This window comes from Aphelocoma coerulescens, chromosome 3, assembly GCF_041296385.1.
Source record: "Aphelocoma coerulescens isolate FSJ_1873_10779 chromosome 3, UR_Acoe_1.0, whole genome shotgun sequence".
Classification (NCBI taxonomy): domain Eukaryota; kingdom Metazoa; phylum Chordata; class Aves; order Passeriformes; family Corvidae; genus Aphelocoma; species Aphelocoma coerulescens.
In genome coordinates, this window is record NC_091016.1 from 96567072 (window position 1) to 96582869 (window position 15798).

The 15798-nt window shown below is 37.8% G+C and overlaps 1 long non-coding RNA gene across 1 annotated transcript; it reads left to right on the plus strand.

Annotated features, from left to right (window-relative positions):
* The first annotated feature begins 7892 nt into the window (after positions 1-7892).
* On the plus strand, positions 7893-12607 carry LOC138108545 (uncharacterized). Its single transcript, XR_011150001.1, has 3 exons — positions 7893-7997; positions 8222-8383; positions 12331-12607. It is a non-coding gene; the product is annotated as an uncharacterized lncRNA (long non-coding RNA).
* The last annotated feature ends 3191 nt before the right edge of the window (positions 12608-15798 follow it).

The following is a 15798-nucleotide window of genomic DNA, read 5'->3' on the forward strand; positions in this document are numbered from 1 at the left end:
GATCTTTTTTTGTCGAGAATTGTGATATTTAACATTGTTATCACACCAAGAAATAAACAATTGTTTAAGGAAATGGTTGAGAGTTGTTCTCAGTGCTACAGTGCTGAGTCAGTCATGCAGAACTAATTTCCTGGCTGTCTCTGAATGCACATAAAGCTGCTCTGTAGCTGCTGCTGACAATGAACTAGTGACTGGAAAAAGGAATCTTAAACACAGTCACATCTCTTGACTGTTAAAATCCTTTACACAAAGCATGCTGATCTAATGTACTGTAGTAAGCAGTATCCTTTTTTTTTTTTTTTTTTTTGCTTATTAGTAAAAGAAGTTTTAATACCTGAAGCTGTTGCTAAGTAACCAACTGCTTCCGAAATACATCTTTCTTGCTAATAAAACTGGTTTGTTTTTCTGCTAATTAATATAGCTACATTGGAATTTCAACTCTGGTATTGCATAATGGGAAAAATACCCTAACAACAGAAGATTGTCATGCATAACTGAGGATGTCTCATTCATGTGGGGAACGTATTACAAGTCACTTAATCAGAAAATCTGTATTTGAATGCAACTGCCCATCCGTTTAGAAGCAAAATGTGAATAGAAGTAAGATGTCTGTGTGAAAAGGGTCTTCCCTCTTTCTTTAGCTACATCATATGGTGCAGAAAAAAAGAACTGATGCTGGTCCATAATATATGATATTTAGAGCAGGCTCACTGATATTTTTGGTTTAATAAATAAGTTGAACTTGTTTGAATGGTGTTCCAATGCAAAGATTCTCAGAACAAAAAAAATCCACAAACAATCCACCAAAAGAAAAACTAAATGCATTCATGTACATAGACTAACTAAGACTGCAAGAAAACAGAAGATGCCCACAAGTAGTAATAATGCTTCTAGCTTAACGTAGATCTAGTGTTATTCTTCAAATAAACTTTAATGGCTGCAAGAAGAAGGTGGGAGGGAAATGCACTCAGATCCAAGTTTGCAGTGTAACAGCCCACACAGGGATGTAAATGAAGATTTGGACACAGGATTTGCTCAGCGAAGCAGAAGGTTTTACTGCCCTCTAGTAAAATGCAGTTACGAAACTGTCTTTTCAAATGTATGCATGCTGAGTAAACCATTTCAGTTATTGTTACTGAAAATGTGATTAGTCTTGGGTCGTCATCTCATTGTTTCCATAGTCCAAAAATAAAATATTTACATTCAATCTAGAATGAATTATTTTTGAGTTAAGGAAAATAGCAATAATGAAGCACAAAAGTGAGGTCTCTGTGGCTGCATCTGCATGAACAAATCTCATGCCAAATTTTCAGCACTGTTATTAGCAAAAGACTAAGTGGTAGCACAGTGCAAAAATTCCTGAGTCCCAACTACAGGGGAACTTACCCTGTTGTTATCATTGTATCAGCGCTGAATTAGCAGCTCAAGAGTGAGCATGATTTGTGTCCTTTAATTTCTGGTAGCAGCAACTCTGAGAATTAAATGGCAGATGAACTCTTTACCTAGTGCTACAGAGAACTGGAAGGCAAGTTGCAGGGAAGCTGTAGCTATTTAAAAGTGTGACACAAAGGGAAAAAAGAAATGAAATCATAGTGTTGTTGCCATGCACATAGCTGTTCCATGCAGTGCTGTACCCCTGGATTATTCCTAACAAGGATGGCATGAAAAGATGCGTGAGGCTGTCATCTTAAAAGACCTGACACTGATGGCGATTGTTGTAACTGTGTACACTGTGACTTGTTACACAGTGCAGGCTCTGCCTCTCAAACAGCAGCAGAAGTGCTTGGGAAAGGGCAAGTACTAACTGCAGCCTCACAAAGTACCTAGTGCATTTTTCCCTTTTTCCCTCCTGCATCCATCCATCCATCTTTCTTTCTTTTTCTTTTTCTTTTTCTTTTTCTTTTTCTTTTTCTTTTTCTTTTTCTTTTTCTTTTTCTTTTTCTTTTTCTTTTTCTTTTTCTTTTTCTTTTTCTTTTTCTTTTTCTTTTTCTTTTTCTTTTTCTTTTTCTTTTTCTTTTTCTTTTTCTTTCTTTTTTTCTTTTTCTTTTCTTTCTTTCTTTCTCTCCTTCTTTCTCTCTTTCTTTCTTTCTTTCTTTCTTTCTTTCTTTCTTTCTTTCTTTCTTCCTTCCTTCCTTCCTTCCTTCCTTCCTTCCTTCCTTCCTTCCTTCCTTCCTTCCTTCCTTCCTTCCTTTCTTTTTCTTTCTTTCTTCCTTTCTTTTCCTTTCTTCCTTTCTTTCTTTTCCTTCCTTCCTTCCTTCCTTCCTTCCTTCCTTCCTTCCTTCCTTCCTTCCTTCCTTCCTTCCTTCCTTCCTTCCTTCCTTCCTTCCTTCCTCCCTCCCTCCCTCCCTCCCTCCCTCCCTTCCTTTTGCTTTTTTCCCCTCAAATGTAAAGTATAAAACTGGCAGGTTTTTCAGGAGCCACATCGGCCCTCTGGGAAAATTATATTTTCACTTTTCAACATCAGTCACCAAAAAGTACAAATATTTTGTCAGTCCCACCACTCCGCTTGTATAAAGGAATGTTCAATCTCCATATATTCTTATTTATATAGCTTCATAAATATTCAAACACCTGGGGAAAATGGGGCTAGAAATGGGGAAGTAGCTCTAAAGTAAATATAAATTAAAATAAACATTAAGAAATAGAACAAGTTTATCTTCATTCATAGGAAAGATCCAAATAGAGGATAATGTAGCTTACTTCTCCTACCTCTTGCCTCGCTCTGCCAGGGACAGAGAATACCAGGGACAGTATCTTATGCAAGGACCACCAGAGAGGAGGAACTTTCTGACCTGTGATGCTACCTTCGCATACTCTCTCAAGGTCAACCCATAACTTGAATCTAGAAACTCAGTCCTATCTCATACATTGGTGGTGGTTGGGAATCAGAGAACCGCAACTGGTTTCCTGACCTTTTCTCTTGAGATCTGCTAGGTGAGACATCAAGCACTCCAATACTTGGTTCGGTGCAGGAACAGATGCAGAAAAAACACAGTTTTAGGCATTTGTCATGACATGAAGACTCTTAGGTCATCTTTCAGTCCAAATTCATGCATTCCTAGAAAAATAGGTCTGGAAGGGGGTGTGGGAGACAAACTAATGCAAGTTGCATACAGATAGCGGAATAATTTGTACCTCAGTTGTTGTTGACAAATGCTGACACTAACTAGCCTGTCCTTGAAAACCTTGAATAGCAGCTACTCCAGGTACTCCAAGGTCTTTTCTGTCTTCATTAGGTAAGATCCCTGATGAATCTTTACTTTTAACTGCTCTCCTGTTTACAAGCTACTTGCCTCCTTTTGTTTAACTCCTTGACTGAGTCTTGCTCCCTTAAAGGCTGTTTTACATTTAACTCTCCTAATGATTTATGCCTAAAAGAATGCGGGGGAAAAATATATATTGTTTGAGCTTCCTGGAAATACTAAGCTCACTTTTTAAACACCATAGTTTCATTTAAGATATATTTTTGCCCTTTCACTTAAACTTTCTTAAATAAGAGAACACGGTGTATTGGTTTTAATTCGAAAATTAATAATTTGTTATGTATATTTACACTGCATTTTGCAGGTATTGCACTATGATCATTTGACCTTCCATTGTACATTAATAGCATTAATTATTATTTTTTTGTTGACTTATTGTTCTAGTACTGTAAGCATATTTGGGGTTTTGAGCTATGTGAGCACTTGATCAGATTTATTTCTGTTGAGTTTTGTACAATTAGGTAGAAGCTGTGTTAGTGCTGTTTCATGTGTACGAAAGAAACTTGCTCTTGCATTAGGCACTTAAATAAAAATACCTTCCATGATTTGTGGGTGCATACTAGATAGCTCTGTAATCTTATATTTCACCTGAATTCTGAAAGGACCTAAATGTGCAATGGTGAAGAATAAAGACTTCAGAGAGCCCTCTAGATAGGTAATACAGCCACCATAGTCTGTCACCATAGTCTCCTTTCAGATTCGCGTTAATAGCAGCAAAATATTTTCTTCATAGCTTCATTGCAAAATATGGCCCATATATCTATGTGCATTGTGCAGTAAAGAAAGATGTTGGATGCTTTCAGCTGAAAGAAGGATAGGTGAAATACCATCTTAAGTGAAAAAGTCTCAATTTGGTTTAATTTAAAGTCAGGACCTGAATAATGCACTGATAAAATGTCCTGATGAGGCTTGGATGTCTTTACTTAGTTGCATTGTTTTTAGAAGTCTCCATCACTTTTGGATGCAGTTCCTAACCTAATCTGTGTTTCTGTCCCTTTTCCCCAACACCCAAATTCTGTAAGTAGAATAATTTTTTTTTTTTTTTTTTAATAGAGGAGAGTTCTAAGAAATTCCAGAAATATTTTAAATTACATTGTGACCACAATGTGGCCCATGCATTTCATGTCCCTGGAGATCTCAGAGTTTCTAAGTTCTCACCAAATCAAATTGTGTGACAAGGCCATAACTAGATCTGAATGAAAAATAGGATTCTATCAATGTGTTAAAATTTTCCTATCATGAATCATATGAAATTACAACCTTTGGAAATTTTAAGAAAATAAAAGTGTAAGGAGCTTGCCTACTGTTTGGTGCATAAACCACAGTTTCTACCCTGCCCATTCAGCATTTGATTCACAATCCTGTCCTCATAAACCATCTCCTTTGTGGACATTTGATGAGGAAGGTCCTTGAATGCAAATGGGGAAGTGCATATTCACACCTCTGCTATGCCTGATTTAGACCAGAACAGTGATTTTCAGCCTTTGCTCTGTAGACCCCCGTGGTTTTCAAAACAGCAAATAAAAAGCCAACTTCGCATATGCTGCAGAAGTCTACAGAGGTGACATTTCTGAAAGGATCCATGTCTCCTTTGGGAAATTTATGCAGGTAAACAAACTGAAAAGGACTGAAAAACTCTGGACTAGAAATTTGGGTTAGTCACTCTCAATGGTTACTTAGTTCTTATGCTGTTTGAAAGCTTGTGTTTTTTGGATGAGATTGTTTTGCTTCATAGGAGCGATTATGTATTCACTGAATGGGCGGGGCAAAGGCTGTCTTTGAAGTCTCTGCAAAATATAGGTATAGAACTGTTTAGACAAAGTTGAACAGCTTGAACAGATGCTTATCTAGAGCTTAGAGGCTGTTGTATTCTTTTTATTTCTTTTTCTTTTTTTTTCTTTTTGAATCAGTGCTCTACAATAATAAAACAAAATCTTCTACAAGACAAGAGAATGATGAAAATTAAATCACTTTCAAGAAAACTGTGAGATTAAGCTTTCTGTATGTTTATGAATCCTGAAAAAATGCTTGGATGAAATCAGCATCACCAATTCACTCCTGTTGTTCTCCCTCATACTGTGAGTCTTTCCGAATCAGTAGCAAAAATAGGAATGATTGAATCAGTGAAGCTGTGAACATTACAAGATGCACACTCCAACAAACATAAAATGCGTGAGTGCCTGGTGAGCATTAGGAAATCTGTCACTATGAACAATTGAAGATGACAAGTTTAAATAGACCGAGGAATTCCAGTGTTAACTTACTTTCAAACAAAGTATTTTCAAAATTGTCGTGGTCACTTTTTTTTTTTTACTGAAGATTAGTTGAATGAAAAACAAGTTAATTTAAATTCCTTTTACATAAATGAAAAAAAAAAAAAGATTCTGGGAAAACCATTAAAAATGGACACATGAGCATTTGGGCACTGATCACTTTCTCTTTTTTTGCTAGAACTTTGAAGAACACCTTTCCATACTATGAGTGCTAAATGACTACCCCAATATTACAGCTTCTCGTGGGGTACTGAAGTTGCCTCGGCTAAAAAGTCCTCAGTTTTCTTGAAAAGTTGTTTTCTTGAAAAGAAGAGGATGCTCCATGTTTGAAAAGTCTACTAGTTTTCATCAATAACTTGTGAGAGACGTATGTGGGACTGATTCTATACTGGAAGGGTTCAAGCCCTGTAGATACACCCCATCAGGCAGCTTCAGGAGCACCTACCATGCTGGCTGTCACAGCAAGGTGTCAAGCATGGGGAGCAACAATTAAAAGCATTAGAAGCAGTTTGCCTCCTCAGTATTTTGTTCTGTGAGTTGTTTTAGCTTGTTTCATTCTACAAAGAAGAAGATGGGAAATGATAATGAGGGCTAAGGAGAATGGGACTGTCTTGAGATAGTTAATACCCCTCTCAGTAGACAGATGGATTATCTGAAAGGAGGAATAAAAATTGCATTTTTTGAAAGCAACTCTAAGCTTCAGGGAACCAGGGAAATTGTTTTCTGTTATATTTGTGGGCACAGTCTCGTCTGCAAGATATTTAAATATGAATAGCCCTTTAGCACAGAACTTCTGCTCATTTAGCTATCAAAATAGTTTTGTTGATTTTAGTCTTTAACCTTTCACTTAAATGATAAAAGTAGAATAACAAGGAAATATTTGTAGTGTTTGTGGACATAATAAGGGTAAAGTGTCAGAAAGTAGGTTTCTGTCTTTCTTAGCAGTTAATATATTCTAGTATAAACACTTTGTAAATGACCTGTGCACTTTCATATTTCAACTTTCTTACTTATACTGCATGTTAGATGGAAGTGCTAACTTTAAAATTAGTCATCCTAATGTGCAAAGCACTGCAAAAAGATGGATGTTTTGAACATAACAGGCTTTACATTAAACTCCAGCACAGATCAGATGAATTGTGGAATTACGTCTAATACTCTTAAGGGGTTTTAGTGATCAAACACACAGTAGATCCATGCTGACATTAGGTCTAGCACATCTGAAAGATGCATAGTAGAGATCCAGGGTTCTACAGACCTGCAGTCCTACTGGTTTATATTTAACCTTCTACAATGTAAAAATGTTGACTGAAAAAGCCCTTTTTTTTTATAGTCAACAGTAACTCCATTGGTGTTTCTGGGCAGCCCTGTCCCTGTGTAGTTCACAGACTGTATGCTGTATGTATGTGCTGCAATACTGTGTAGCCCTCTTACACTGTAAGTAGGCTGCTACTTGCAAATTATACCTTATTCCTAAAGTGGTAAAAATATTTCTGCTTTCACCATAGGACATTGATGTGAAGTCTGTTATGATAACATATGAAGTTCTATACATTTGTAATATTATATTTTTTTGAGAGATTTAAATTAATTTGTTTTATGGACCACTGATTTGCTAGTATTCACTTACCACTGAGGAATATTTCTTCCCATCCACAGTATGGATTTAATCTTAGTAATTTTATTCTCCTAGACTATTTCATAAAATAAGGAGAGGTATCTAAAGCCCATGGCATCTAAGAAGGATAAACCCCTGCCTGAAATCCCCTGTCTCTGTCCAGGACTAGACTAGTCAGCTGAAGTTAAGTGAGATGAGTCTCATCCACAGTACGGAGGGCAGCTACAGCAGAGCTTCAGATCCCTCAGGATGGGAAGTGTTCCTCATGTTTGCAGAGGAATCTGAGAACTTTGGTTGCTGTCAGAAGTAACAGTGAATAGTTCAGTGTGGTTAAGTACAGTGACTAATGAAAAAGCTGGTAAGTTTGTTGCAAACAGATCAACTTTAAGTAATGAACTGTGACTTTTTGCAGCAAAGGATGAAATTCAATTACATTTTTACTAGTAGTCAGACTGCATGAAAAAATAGCACTGTCTGTATTGCCATCAATGAATATGTGCATTTTAGACATTTCTAAATGTTTGGGGTTTTTTTTTTCCATCTACAGCCTTATTATGTAAGGTGAAACAAACCTAAAAAACAAATTGGATCCATGTGGCAAAGTTTGGGTAGCTGGGGGCTGTGTGAGCAGCCTTTGTGAGGAGACATCAGGAGCTGCCCTTATGCCAGAATGAGATCCAGCTGGCTCCAAGACAGACCCACCCCTGGGTAAAGCTGAGCCCATCAGAAACATCAGGAGCACCTCTGTGGTAGCATATTTAAGAAAGGGAAAAAATGCTGCACATTAGAAGCTGTGATAGAGGGGTGAGAATGTGTAAGCGAAACAACTCTGTAGGCCCCAAGGTCAGTGCAGAAAGAGGAGGAGGAGGTAGTCCAGGCATACGACCAGAGATTCTCCTACAGCATGCAGAGAGGGTGCAGTGATATGTTTTTCCTTGCATCTTGTGGATATCCACTGTGGAGCAAATAGCCACCTGCTGCCTGCAGACAACCCCACATCACCACATGTGAATGTCCCTTAAAAGGAGCTGTGGCTCATGAAGGCCGTATGCTTGAACTCTTGACAGGAAGTGCAGCCCGTGGAGAGAACACCATACAGGAGTAAGTTTGCTGTCAGACCTGTGACCCTGTGAGGAAGGAGAGCACTCCACAGAAGGACCCACGCTGGACCAGTCAGCCTGTGGGGAGGACTTATGTTGGAGAAGTTCATGGAGGACTGTCCCCAATGGGTGAGCCCTTATGATGGAGCAAGGGAAGAGTGTGAGGAGGAAGGAGAAGCAGAGATGGAGTGTTATGAACTGATAGCAACTGACCATTTTCCCTGTCCCGCTGCACCACTTGAGGTGCAGCAGGTGAAAGAGTTGGGAGTAAAGTTGAGCCTGGGAAGAAAGGAAGGGTGGGGGGAAGATGGTTTTTAAAAATTTATTCTTATTTCTTACTAATTGATTCTGCTTGGCAACAAATTAAATTTATTTTCCCAAATCCAGTCTGTTTTCCCCGTGGCAATTGGTAAGTGATCTCTCTTATCTCAGTCCATGTGTTCTTCATTGTCCCTCTGTCCCTTAAAGAGAAAGAATGATAGAGTAGCTTGGTAGGTGCCTGGCAACTAGCCAAGGTCAACCCACCTCAAAATAATAAATATTTTTTTTTCTGAACCTGAGACTGTGGAAAACAAATGTCAGGAAGGAGACAGAAAAGTAACTTATGAGGGATGAGAAAAAAGTCCCCAAAACACTGAGACTTCATCTATGCACAAGGCTATGCAGTGTAATTAGCTACATGATTAATCATGACTTAGTTACAAATCTGTATCTGTCCTTATGAAACTGTATTTAAACTTGCATAAAAATGTCTGTTCATGGGATAGGATAGTTTAACTAAGATAAAAATATAAGACAGTCCAGTAGAAATTTATGGCATGGATGATGAATTTCAGACTAATGTAGAAACAGCCCCTAAACAGTAGAAGATATAGAAGGTTGGCTTTTTTAAAATAAATTTCATAATAAGTTGTTCAGTCAAAAATGACTCTGTTTATTTCTATATTTTTTCATTTTAAAACTTCTCATACTTTATTACTTCTGTATTCACCTACATGACTCCTGAATCACTCAGTCTATGTGAGTCATGGTAGACATGACTGTAGCATTTGGATAAAGAAATTCAAACATCTGAATTAAACTTCCCCTTGCAGAAACACTTGTCAGTTACTGAACTGATCTGTTTCCCCTGTGAACTGATGCATAAGGGATTTTAAACGTGTGCCACTGAAGTGCATTTTAAAGGCTGTTTTTTAAAAAACTTTTGTACAACCCTGAAATGTGTTTCACTTTCTCTTAACACTGCTTTATTGGGCACTTGCCAAAACAAATTTATAATGCAACATGTATTATCTGGTTTACCAGTTTGGAATTTTGTCTATGTCTGCATCCTCAGTATTGATAAAACTGTGAGAATTTTCTAGGAAAAAATTTAAATGCTGAAGGCAATTTCATGGCTTTGATCTTTACGCACCAATCCCCAAAGCAGAGAGAATAACCACAATGAGAAATGAGGGTATGCTCCAACAACAAAAACTTCATACTTTGAAACAAAATGAGGAAAAGGATTTGGAGGAAATGAAGTAAAATGGGTTGATCTCCAGAATATATAATGAATGCAATATCTTACATAACAGGTAATATATAACCTGAACTTACTCTTGCCTGTTTCAGGAATGGTTCACTTGCAGACCACGCCAATCTGCATCACCCAGTAATAGAAAGGATATGATTTCCTTTGGAGACAGGCAGGGGAGCTCTTCACACTGGCATAATGGAAGTAGATGCTTTAGGAATACTTCAGAAAGACCAATGAGATGGATTTTATCATTTCTCAGAAAATGTTCAGATCTTTTTTTGAGTAGCTTTTCTAATATGCATGTCAGAAAAGAGAAGGGCTATTTCTGATCTCCATAAAAGAAATGTATGAGTTAAATCTGGCAGTTACTACTATTTCTAGACTGAATTTTGATCTTAGTAGCATATTGCACTGGCTGTTTTGTAATTAGGTGCCATTAAAAGAGGATGTCTATCAAAATGTTAACAAGGATGGTGGTCAATCTCTGTCAGATTTATTGAAAGCAAATACATTTACAAGTTCCTTCATAAATCTTGGTCAAGTAATGAGATTCTCAACTTATTTTCCATAAAGTGGTTATTGCATTATGCAGGCAAAATGTCATGGTACACAACAGTTCAATTTCATCAGCTCTTCACACGGCAATGAAATAATAAACCAGTACTGTTCAAACTTTGATTTCTTTCCTTGTCATATATTAGCCTAGAATACATGCACGTATGGAATATTTTGGCAGAATATATGTTAAAAAGAATTCTCTTATTTCTGTTGGAATTCTAACAATAAAATGTCAAACTCTTATTTAAGAACAAAATTAAGTATGAGTATTTTTAATGTTTTGTTTTTAAATTATGAAATTAGTATTTGAAATTATTACGGGAGTTGGCACTCACACTGACATTAATACACACAATGTGCAGAACAATATGATGCAGAACTGCTTCTTTAATCTCTTAACTTTTAGTGAGCAGCTTTAAACAAGAATTTGCTTCCTCTGCATATCTGAAACAATTAACTATTTAATGTCACTTGGAACTCAAGGTGAATTTTCAAAATTCTGGGCTATAGGCTAATATTTATCATCTACCTCAAAAATGTTTAGGTATTTTTCAAAGACCAATTTTTACTTCAATGCCTGAGGAAGCCATATAATGGTAAAAAGTTTTCTTGTGAGCACATTTAATGCAGAGGTAGGAACTTGTGGTTCATCTTTCTGCACTGATCAATGACTGAGCAATCAGTTGTTATTTAGGGAATCCATATAACTAGTATGAGCTGTGGTTTCAGACTCCCTCATTTGGAAAAGGAAACTGAAATTATTTGCTACTATTCAAGGTATGCACTGCTCACAGAATAAAAAAAGAGCATAATATCCTCCAGAATGTTCTAACTTATCATTTTCACCACCTAAAATCATGTGGGAAATTTGGATGATATTGACAAGTAATTTGGGGAGAAAATGGTAGTTTGTTTAAATGAATATACTGCAGAAGAAAAAATTCTTCCCCAATACAAGACTATACTTATCTGTGTGGGTCTGGTTACATTTATATTGAATTTTAGGTTTAATCATAAATTTATGTTTAAACCTAGAATTGCTGATCTTGGGTACAAAAACCCACCTTAATCTAGTCCCCAACAGGTGGTTGTACCTCAAATGCATCAGTGTGTGCAATGTCCAAATACAACATAGTGGTGTCTATTGGCCCTTCCTGCTGTATATGAAATTCATCCATACGCTGAAATTTGTAACTGTAGAAAATCCAGCGATGGTGATTCTGCAATTTCTTGGTCCATCATTTCTAGCCTGCTACAAACTTTCATTTCTTTCCCCTCTCCTTGTGATTAGAGCAAGTGGGGACAGAGAAAGAAGGCCCAATCCTAAAAGGACTTTGGAGAGCAGATTGTGGATCATTCTAGGATGGGTCCAAAGTAACGGATGCAAAAATGTGGATTTTGTGTCTTAAATCAGGTGGAGATTACCTTCAGATTAGACCCCAGGGATAGTTGTGTGCTATATTACTCGATGGATATTGTTCCTGAAAGGTGTTACTGACTGCTTTGTTCTGCTTAGATGAGTAAAACAGTCAGACCAGGATTGATGTTTATGCACTATGCATTCATTTTTGGCAGAATTTCAGTTTAATGTTTCCATTGTATATATCATTTCTGCTCTTTTTGCATGCTGTAAAAAGACTGCACAGAGACAATATTGTGAAATTGAGGTAGAATAGTAAATCAGTTGGTTGATTTTGATATAGTTTCTGTCCAGAAAATTTTTAGACTCGAATTAAGCATCTGAATATAAGTTGTATTTTTTCCTACATAGTTGTATGTTTGAAATGCTGGAAGCGAGCCACAATTTTCTGGATTCACTGTGTACCACTTCAGATCAATATTACCCTGTCTGAATATATGTTATATCTTGGCTGACTACACAACACACTTTGGAAGTTATCCTGCAACTAGATTCAAGCACAGATCCCCATTTATCATGTAAGTAAATATATCATTTGGGTTTAAATGATTTGGTTTTTTTTTTCTTTTCCCTTCCCAGGAAAGAGGAATTTGATGACTTGCTGAAGGTTTCAGGAAGCCCCAGAGAAATGACTGCTGCACTTCATGATCAGTTTGGACACACAGGATTTATGTACTGTGATAAACATGATCTGGCTACCTAGAAACACTGCTGATTTCAGTTTTAATGGCTAAAGGGCAGCAGCAACTACAAGGCTCACAAAATATATGTTGGCATATTCTCAAGCATATGGTGTCCTTTCTGGATGTTCCTCTCGAGTTTTGCTGTGAAGAGAATTAAAGCAGAAGAAAACATATTTCTTTGGCTAAAATTCTGCTCATTCACAGGGAAAGAAATTCGGAATTATATCCTTTCCCTACTGACAGAGTATTGTAAACCCACAGTAAGAAACTTGTGTCCAACATTGTTTCTATGAATATTAGTTTACAAATTGATACCGGACAGCCAACACACAACAGTTGGAGACAACTCTGGATAGAAAGTGTTGCAAAACTAAAGAATAATTGAAGGAAGCTAGTAGTTATAGTTGTTCTTTCAGAACTCCATATTAGGGGAGAAAAACAGGAACTGGAGTCAGAAGGATCAGGGAAGTAATCAGGAATGAAGTGTGAGTGGAATAAAACAGTGTCCAAGAAAGAATCACATATGATGCCATGGCACACTGTAACCCCCTCTCTGTAGCCCCCCACTGCTGGGGGTTTAGCTGCTTGAGTAGGGGGTCCAGCTTTGATATACTCCAGCTGTGTAACCTTGACTCAGACTGCTGAGCCAGAGCTGTGAGAGTGTCTGTACAGGGATAAGAAAAGTAAAAATTACAGAGCGCGGTAGAACTGCTGATATGTGATTGCTAGGAGACCGAGGACTCAGCAGAGAAAACATCAACATGAAATGCTAACACCTTAAGGAAAAGAAACAAAGAGAAGGTAGCTGAAGGCTGGTCTAGTCAGGGACAGTCAGGAACTGCCAGGTTGGGCTTGATCCATCAGTGGTGATAAAGGGAGGGGCATCTCTGCACCCATGGTGGGAGCTGTGGCCACCAACCCCTCACTCCTCAGAAACAGCTGCCTGTCTGGTGAAGGCTTTCCAGCTGCTGTACTGGAGTGTGAGCACACCCATGCTTAACCTCATAGTTCACTAAATACCACGTCTTTTATGTACACTGGCCAATAAATAATTGCTTTGTACCTGTGAGTTACCCATATTTTGCTTGCAGAGTATTTTTGTGCCAGGCTAATGATGCCCAAACAAACTGACTATAAAAATATTTTGTAGAGGCTAAGAAGTGATTTTATTATTATGCTGGGAAGCCAAAGTGAATGTTTGAGAAAGTAGTAGCTTAATAGGAAAGGAACGTGATCTTGGAAGAAGGGATTTACATTTCTAGAATTTAAAAAAAAAAGTAATCTAGCAGAAGGTACACTTCCTGGGATGGATGAAGAATCCTTTGCTGCAGCTATACATCTAATAAAGCTCTGATGCTCAGAGCTATCTGACATTAAATCATGTCAAGCAGAAGCAAACAGCAATGGAAAAAAAAAATCGTTGATGTTATTAATTAGGTTGTCTTGAATTCTCATCTGCATTCTAGAAGCAAAGGGCTTATTTCAGTAAAAATCATGGCCAGCTTCTGTAGCAAGGAAACTGGCTGTACTCAAACTGAATTGGGCCTTAAATCTGTTGCTTGGCAAGAGCAGGGAAATGTTTTGCTCTGGTGTCTGACTCCACTGGCAGTGGTGCTTGTTAATCACACAACCCATTACAATGCACTGTACAAGGAGGAATCTCAAAAACATCTTATTGCTGAGCTAAAGGCTATAAAGTGCAGTCTTTTCTGCTAACCAGATTTGTGCTCTGTTGTGTTTAATGGTAGTTGTGCCAGTCTGTGATTACTCACAAATGGTGACTGGAGACTGTGGCTGAGAACCCTGAGTGTGAGTGCAAGGAAGGGAGGACCTCAGAGCTCATGCTTTGAAGCAGTATTTAGGCTAGCTTAACACTGAGCAATAAAATGAAGACAATAACATGGAAAAGGAAGGCTAAAAATGTTTAATTACTTTACCCTGATCACTCTTCTCCTTTCCAAGTTGGCAAGCAGGAACTGGAACTTGCCAAACATGTTTGATTTTTAAATCTTTTATCCATTGGCAAATCTGCATATTGCATCAGACCTCATAAAGGTGTTTTACAATTTTGAACAGTTTCCCAGCCCATACAAACCTATGTGTTCATGCACACACACTTAGAGAACTGCAGCATAGAGGGGCAGCTCTGACTGTGGGGTGCGTGGGGGTCCATCCTCCACTGAATTTTGTAACTAGGCAAAATCTCTCTGAGTCATGCTTCCCCCTTTTCTCAGTGCAGCAGCAACAGCAGTAGCAAGGCTAGCACCAAGATGAGCTTTGCAGCCCACTGGAGGAAGTACTGTGCACCCATGCATTCCTCTGAGGGAAGGAATCCCCCTGCCCCAGCACCTTCCAGCCCTCCAGCTAGAGAGCTCAGGAATTATCCACATGTACAGTGGGTTTTTGTATGTTGGATGCTCCCTCTAAAAACTACTCTAGGATCTTGTTTAATGTATAGCAGAGCATGTGAGTATCAGCAATGTTAGAATACTGACAATAAGGAGTAAATGGAGAAGGGGCTTAGTCTCATAAAAAATAGATATCTGTTAGTGGAATCATAGTCTGGGCACAGCAATCCCTGACTGCTTTTCACGTGGGAGATGGGAATCACTGCAGCTGTGTACACTTTCATTTACATTACTCAGTTCCTGTCATCCTTTCTAGTGCACAAACGACCTAACTAGCAAATAACTAATATTTTTTGCATATCAGTATTCTGGTGATTGTAACTGATTTAAATTGAGGTATTGTTTAGTAAGCAATGACTGGCATTACCTGATGGCTGGTAGCTCAGTGGAGTGTGTTTTGTTCATATTGTTAAATTACTTTCAGTTACTTTTCCATTGTTTTATTCAATGAGAAATAAATAGGAACAGTAGCTGTTTTTCTGGGAATAAGGTATTTGAATCCCTTTTTTTGAGGTGCCACAGATGAATATCACTTCATCACTGAAGAGTTTGAGCTAACTTCCTAGAAGGATTTGTGTGCAGTGTGTCTGTTTCATGCATCTCTGGATGTGCTCTTCCACAAAATGTAGCATGGTCCAGAGGTGTCAGCAAGTTTGTATTACTGTTGTGACTGAAAGGTGCTTTCACTGGTACTATGCCCTGGCTGATGTGCAGAGAAAGTAAGAAGTGTCACAGGGTGAAAAAAAGACCATCACTTATAAGTAAAAACAATGCACTTAGGCAGGTATGTTTATGTAGTATGTGTATTTTTAATTTTCACAAAAGCTAATTATTTATTACCAATACCTGGCTCAAAATTAATCCTAAAAAATTAATTGTTCCCAATCCCAAACACTTGACAATTACAAATCATGATTAAAAAATGGATCTTAGGGATAAAAATGGACTTGATTACC